This window comes from Callithrix jacchus, chromosome 11 (assembly GCF_049354715.1).
Source record: "Callithrix jacchus isolate 240 chromosome 11, calJac240_pri, whole genome shotgun sequence".
Taxonomy (NCBI): domain Eukaryota; kingdom Metazoa; phylum Chordata; class Mammalia; order Primates; family Cebidae; genus Callithrix; species Callithrix jacchus.
Genome location: NC_133512.1, coordinates 48,493,969 through 48,501,185, shown reverse-complemented (window position 1 = coordinate 48,501,185; position 7,217 = coordinate 48,493,969). Strand labels below are relative to the sequence as shown.

At 36.2% G+C, this 7,217-nt stretch overlaps 1 long non-coding RNA gene and 1 pseudogene across 3 annotated transcripts in view; one reads left to right on the top strand and one right to left on the bottom strand.

Annotated features, from left to right (window-relative positions):
* The first annotated feature begins 502 nt into the window (after positions 1–502).
* On the top strand, positions 503–1,025 carry LOC100413337 (M-phase phosphoprotein 6 pseudogene; annotated as a pseudogene).
* A 483-nt stretch (positions 1,026–1,508) lies between these two features.
* LOC144578266 (uncharacterized) overlaps positions 1,509–7,217 on the bottom strand; it is a 53,413-nt gene continuing 47,704 nt past the window's right edge. For all 3 annotated transcript variants that reach the window (XR_013523725.1, XR_013523727.1, XR_013523726.1), the window contains one exon: positions 1,509–2,027. This is a non-coding gene — a long non-coding RNA (uncharacterized LOC144578266). The remainder of the gene's footprint in view (positions 2,028–7,217) is intronic.

Below are 7,217 nucleotides of genomic sequence, written 5' to 3'. Positions count from 1 at the left end.
GTAAAGAGTTGCCCTTTACAAGGGAATCTGAATTTGATAAATCTGTTTCATAATTCTGTTCAGCATATAAGGAATGGTAAAAAGAAAATGAAAATAGTCAAATAACTTTCTTTTACTTAAGCTATTAAATTACAATTTTTTGTCAAAATATGGTGGACAACAAATTATACATCCTTTGATTAACTCAATTCCTTGTAATTTTTCTCAATTATTTTTACTTTTGGGTACAGTCTGAAACTATGTTTAGTTTAACTCTAGAGTATAATTAAAAGAATTAGGTTTGGGTTATGGAGACACAACCACAACTTAGACATTGCCTTAGGACACAGTATTAAAGAGAAAGGTCTTATTGGGGCATAGTCAACATTGTGATTTGGAGCAAAGACTCAGAGACAAAGACAATGATAGGCCTTGCAGTAATAGTTACTGAAAAAAAAGTCAATAAAATACACCTATTACATTGAAATATGTTGAGCCCATCTATAACTTAGATTTCCCACCTGCTCCGCGCATGTGCGGTGAGGCTCGCGGCCGAGTGCGGCGCTGGGTGGGATGGCCGAGCGCAAGACAAAGTTGTCCAAGAATCTGCTATGCATGAAGTTTATGCAAAGGGGACTGGACTCAGAAACCAAGAAACAACTAGAAGAGGAAGAAAAGAAAATCATTAGTGAAGAGCACCGGTACTTGGATTTGTCAGAGCTTAAAGAGAAAGAGTTTCATAATAGGAGAGTTTCTTATTATGTGAAGACCTTCTCTATGGAAGAATGTCATTAAGAGGATTTAATCCTGAGGTTGGGAAATTGATGCTTCATATGAATGCTAAGCACAAAGCAGAAGAAGTTGAAGATGAAACAGTGGAGCTCAATGTGTCAGATGAAGAGATGGCTAGAAGATATGAGACCTTGGTAGGGACAATTGGGAAAAAGTTTGCCATAAAGAGAGACCATGCCAATTATGAAGAAGATGAAAATGGAGATATACAACTGATTGAAGCAAAGAAGATGCTCTTAAAGCCCCAGGATTAAGATGGATGCCTTAAGCCATGGCCCATGGGTGCTTCATGGAAGTCAGTGGTGGATCTGGAGCTCATCCCAATGATGTCTTTGTAGTTATTAATACTGTAATGCTTACTTTGTAAAGAGAGTAACATTTTAGAAACATGCTGTTTTTGAAACAGATGTTGATGGATGTTGTACATCCTTTGCTTAATGGTGTTCATTCAGAGTGGATTTTTAGCCCCTTGAACTTTAAATGTACGTTGTTAGAGGGCTCCTTCCTGAAGAGTTTTTTGATCTCTGGTTTCTCTTAATACAGTTCTCCAGTCACTGACCTTGAACGGACTCAAGTAAACTAATCCCAAAGTTTAAATTGCCCTTTATTATATTTATTAAGAATAAACATACCTCTCCAGCCTTAAGTATTTACATGCTACTGGGTCATTGTCAGTTTATGGTATTATGTTGTTTTATTTAAAGCATTGAATTAATAGAAAAAAATGTTCTGTAATAAAAATCTACTTTGACATAAAAAAATAAAAAATAAAGAAAAATAGATTTCCCATCTTTGATATTGTAGATGCAAGTAAGCCAATAGCAAAGAGACCATTAATATAACACTTTGTGATAGCTAATAAAATATTCATTAAATATTTTAATTATTTTAATCAATCTTCCCTGCTATCTACTCTTTTCTTTTTTTTTTTTTTTTATTTTATTGCATTTTAGGTTTTGGGGTACATGTGCAGAGCATGCAATACAGTTGCATAGGTACACACAGGGCAGTGTGTTTTGTTTGCTTTCTCCCCTTCACCCACATTTGGTATTCTCCCCTGGCAATCCCTCCCCACCTCCCCCTCCCACTGGCCCTCCCCTTTTCCCCCTATAGACCCCAGTGTTTAGTACTCCCCTCTCCGTGTCCATGTGTTCTCATTTTTCATCACCCGCCTATGAGTGAGAATATGCGGTGTTTCATTTTCTGTTCTTGTGTCAGTTTGCTGAGAATGATGTTCTCCAGATTCATCCATGTCCCTATAAACGACACGAACTCATCATTTCTGATTGCTGCATAATATTCCATGGTGTATAGGTGCCACATTTTCCCAATCCAGTCTATTATCGATGGGCATTTGGGTTGATTCCAGGTCTTTGCTATTGTAAACAGTGCTGCAATGAACATTCGTGTGCATGTGTCCTTGTAGCTATCTACTCTTTTCTATGAGAAGTAAGCAAAAGCCAAGTCTGTACTGTAACACTTTTCTGGAAACTTTCTTCAAATTGCTCATATACAAATAGCAATATCTTTGAAATCAAAATATAGTGAAATCCTAGATTGTTAAACTATTAAGTTATTGAATTATATCTATCACATCTCAACTGAGTAAATATTCATGCTTTGCAATCAGATCATTCTATAACAAACAGGCACAGATATAGCTATATAATCTGTTTATATGACTATGCTGGTACATATTTAATAGCCTTTGAAGAAAAAATATGTAAAACTGAACGATTTTAAAATAGGATAATTTTGCTCGTTAATTTTTTTTTCTTTTTTTTGAGAGGGAGTTTTGCTCTTGTTGCCCAGGCTGGAGTGCAATGGTGTGATCTTGGCTCACTGCAACCCTTGCCTCCCGATTTCAAGCAACTCTGCTGCCTCAGCCTCCCCAGTAGTTGGGATTCAGGCATACACCACCAGACCTGGATAATTTTGTAATTTTAATAGAGACAGGATTTCTCCATGTTGGTTAGACTGGTCTTGAACTCCTGACCTTAGATGATCCGCTTGCCTTGGCCTCCCAAAGTGCAGGGATTAGAGGTATGACCCACTGCATGCTCCTGGCCTCATTAAAAATTTTTGTAAAAGTTTTATTTCCTTTGCAATACTTAATCTCTGAAGTCACAGCAAGAAAAATACAATATGAGTGGCAGTAAATGTATAATCGTGGGATGCTAGGTACTTACAGCATCAATAGATTGTATTATATCTAGGGGAACTGTCTCAATTTTCTTTGCTGAATCCTAAGTTAAAACATTATTTTCCCTTTTCTACATGAAAAAGTAGAAGAAAAAATATACAAAGAAAGGAGAAAGAGGAAATATAAAAAGGAGAAAGAGAAGGCCGAAGTGCTGGCTCATGCCTGTAATCTCAGCACTTTGGGAGGCTGAGGTGGGCGGATCACGAGGTCAAGAGATTGATATCATTCTGGCCAACATGGTGAAACCCTGTCTCTACCAAAAAAAAAAAAAGATCAGCTGGGTGTGTGGTGCACCTGTAGTCCCAGCTACTGGGGAGGCTGAGACAGGAAAGTCACTTGAACCTGGGAGGCAGAGGTTGGAGTGAGCCAAGATCGCGCCCCTGCACTCTAGCCTGGTGACAGAGCAAGAATTCATCTCAAAAAAAGAAAAAGAGAAAGAAAGAAAAGGAAGGCCAAGTGCTTCTTTCTCATAAAAGATCTTTAAGAATTTACAGCCTCTTGAGTCTTTTCTTGTCTAATTAAAAAAATGATTTTTACCTTCTAATCACCTTGCAAGTCCCCTTCAATGTTTTTCTTTCCTTCCTTCCTTCCTGCCTTCCTGCCTTCCTTCCTTCCTTCCTTCCTTTCTGCCTTCCTACCTTCCTGCCTTCCTGTCTTCCTTATAATTTTCAAAGACAAATTCTTACTATGTTTCCCAGGCTGGTCTTGAACTTCTCAGCTCAAGTGATCCTCTTCCTCAGCCTCCCTATGTCCAGGCCTATGGGGGCATGTCATCATGCTTCCCTATATTTTCATGAAGTTATTTCAATATTCCAGATTTCTCTTAAAATGTGACATGGTGAAATCCCATCTCTACTAAAATTACAAAAATTATCTAAGTGTGGTAGCGGATGCCTGTGTTCTCAGCTATTCAGGAGGCTGAAGCAGGAGAATCACTTGAATCCAGGGGGGCGAGGTTGCAGTGAGCAAAGATTGTGTCACTGCACTCCAGCCCAGGTGACAGAATAAGACCCCTTAAAAAAAAATGTGATGCCTATAACTAAACAAGATATTTGAGGAATGAATCTATCTCTTCAAAACTTTTCAATCTTCTTTATTGTCTCCAAATATGTCTCTTCTATAAAGTTAAGCAGTACATGTGCCCTTCTGTTACATGGATATAGTGTGCAGTGGTGAAGTCTGGGCTTTTAGTGTAACCATCACCTGAATAATGTACATTGTACTCATTAAGTAATGTTTAATCTCTCACCTCTCTCTTATTGTCCTACCTTTCTGAGTTTCCAATGTCTATTATCACATACTCTATGTCCATGTTCTCACTTCTAAGTGAGAACATGTGGCATTTGACTTTCTGTTTCTGAGTTGTTTCACTTAAGGTAACAACCTCCAGATTTATCCATGTTGCTGTAAAAGACATGATTTAATTCTTTTTTTTTTTTTTTTTTGTGGCTGGGTAGTATTCCATGGTGACTGTATGTGTGTGTCACCTTTTCTTTACCCAATCGTTATTAGACACTTAGGTTGAATCTGTATCTTTGCTAATCTGAATAGTGCTACAATAAACACACAAGGGCAAGTATCTGTTTAATATAATGATTTTTGTTCCTTTTGTTAGATAACTAGCAGTGGGAGTGCTGAATCAAAGGTAGTTTCATGTTTAGTTCTTTGGGAAATCTCCATACTGTTTTCCACAGAGGTTGTACTAATTCATATTCCCACCAACGGTGTATAAACATTCCCTTTTTTTCTGAAACTTTGCCAACATCTGGTATCAGATAATATCTCATTGAGGATTTAATTTGCATTTCTTTGATGGTTAGTGATACTGAACATTTTTTCATATGCTTCTTGGCCATTTGCATGTCTTCTTTTGAAAAAGGTCCATTCATGCCCTTTGGCCACATTTTCTTTTCTTTCTTTTCTTTCTTTTTTTTTTTTTTAGAAACAGGTCTGACTGTTGCTCAGGCTAACTGGAACCACAAGCACATCACCATGCCCAGCTAATGTTTTAATTTTCGTAGAGATGAGATATCCCAATGTTTCCCAGGCTAGTCTCCAATTCCTTAGCTCAAGGAATCTTTCTGCCTCAGCCCCACAAAATGCTGAGAGTACAGGGATGGGCCACCATGCTCAGACTTGGCTACTTTTTAATGGGTTTGTTTGTTTTTGTTATTTTTGTTGAGTTGTTTGAGTTCCTTAGAAATTCTAGGTATTAGTACAGTGTTGAATTCATAGTTTGCAAATATTTTCTCCCAGTCTTCAGGTTGTTTGTCCACTCGGTTAATTATTTATTTGGCTATGTGGAAGATTTTCAGTTTAATTAAGTCCCATTTGTCTATCTTTGTGTTGTTGCCTGTGATGTTGAGATCTTAGTCAAAACTTCTTCAGCTATACCAATGTCCAGAAGAGTTTTTCCTAGGTTTTCTTTTAGCATTTTTCATGGTTTCAGGTCTTACATTTAAGTCTTTAACCCAGTTTAAGTTGATTTTTGTATGTGGTAAGAGATAGGGGTCTAGTTTTATTCTCTACATATGGCAATTCCATTTTCCCAGCACCATTTATTGTAGAGAGCAGCCTTCTCCAGTATACGTTTTTGTTGATTTTGTCAAGGATCAGTTGGCTATGGATACGTAGCTTTTTGGGGGGGGGGTTTAAATTCTGTTCCACTGATCTATGTATCTTTTTTTTTATACCAGTACCATGCTCTTTTAATTATTGTAGCCTTGTAGTATAATTGAGGTCCGATAATGTTCAATTTTGTTCTTATTATCTCTGTTTCTTTTCTTAATGTTGGAATTCTTCAAGAGCCTAACCTCAGTCTCTTCTTACAATATTTTCTCTCTCTGGGAAATTACACCTATTTCATGATTACATTTGCACTAATTATAAATTCTATCACTCTTTTGTTTAAGACTGATTTCAGATCATCTGAAGCTCAAACGCTAAAAGTAAACTGAGCACATTGTTTATCCATTAAGGTATTTTTTCTTACTTTGAGGCCAATTTCTCATGAGACAAATATAATCAATATCTTATGCACTTCATACTTTTCATAATCTTATGTAATGGACAACAATTTCTATTACTGGACTAAATCTGTCTTTCTCATTTATTCTTCCTCAGCCTATTAATGGAGCCTCCTGACAGATGATCATGCCTTCACCACAACCTTCACATGCTGGAATCACTTTTGTAAAGCTGCTTTTATAAAATCACAGCTGCCTTCTTCAAAATAGATTTGCCAAATAACAGTCAATTTACAGTGAGGTTAGCAAAACTTTCCATTCTTTCCATAACATTTAGTCATAAACTATGGTTCCAACTTAATCTTAGACTACATAACAGTAACAACTAAGTTAATATTGCTGATATAATTGAAGTTGCCAGAAATGACTATTAGGCACAGTATTCATATATTTTATATATAGTATCTCAATAAAACCTTCATAACAGACCTATTATATAGGTTTTACATTTGATATACTTTACAGCTGAATCTTGGAGATGCTAAGAAATGCACCTGTAGGGGAGAGGAACAGGCAAGCTATGAATCAAAGTTTATGTCACATTGTCTCCCAAAATGCATTTTAGCCACTAGGTACAGTATGCTTTAATTTGAAATTTATTGACATTTATTTTCTAACAAACTCAAGATTAGTGTTTTCATCACTATCATATTATTATTTTCATGCATTCTATAATTCAGTCTTTCTAGGGTGTAGCGTGAGCTTTAATAACTAGGTGCCTTTACTCATGATTTCTCTCACTTTATGGACGTTCTGATCACTGCTTCAGACTCAAATGCCAATTTCTTCATAAAGCTTTATAAAATTAAAACAGTTACAATTAATGTTTCTTACTTTGGTTAGTAACTTTCCATTGCATTCTACTTTTGCTATGATTTATTGGACAAAATGCATTCTTCCATTCAATATGCTATTTATTACACTCCTGGAAAAGATCAGATCTTCATTATTCTAGTGCCTGACAAATATTCTTTGACATAATATATGTTCAATAAATGCCTATTGAACACATGTTGAACAATTTTATTTACAACCAGTTACACACTAGGAAATGCATATTTCAGATAGGAATAATACATAGTACAGACTTATGAACCCTAAATGGAATACTGTAGCAATATTAGATTTCTTATAAAGGCAAGCATAATTTTATATTCTGCAGTTCAGAAGCATGTCATCTCCATTCACACATTCACTGCTTTGATGACAAGAGAGAG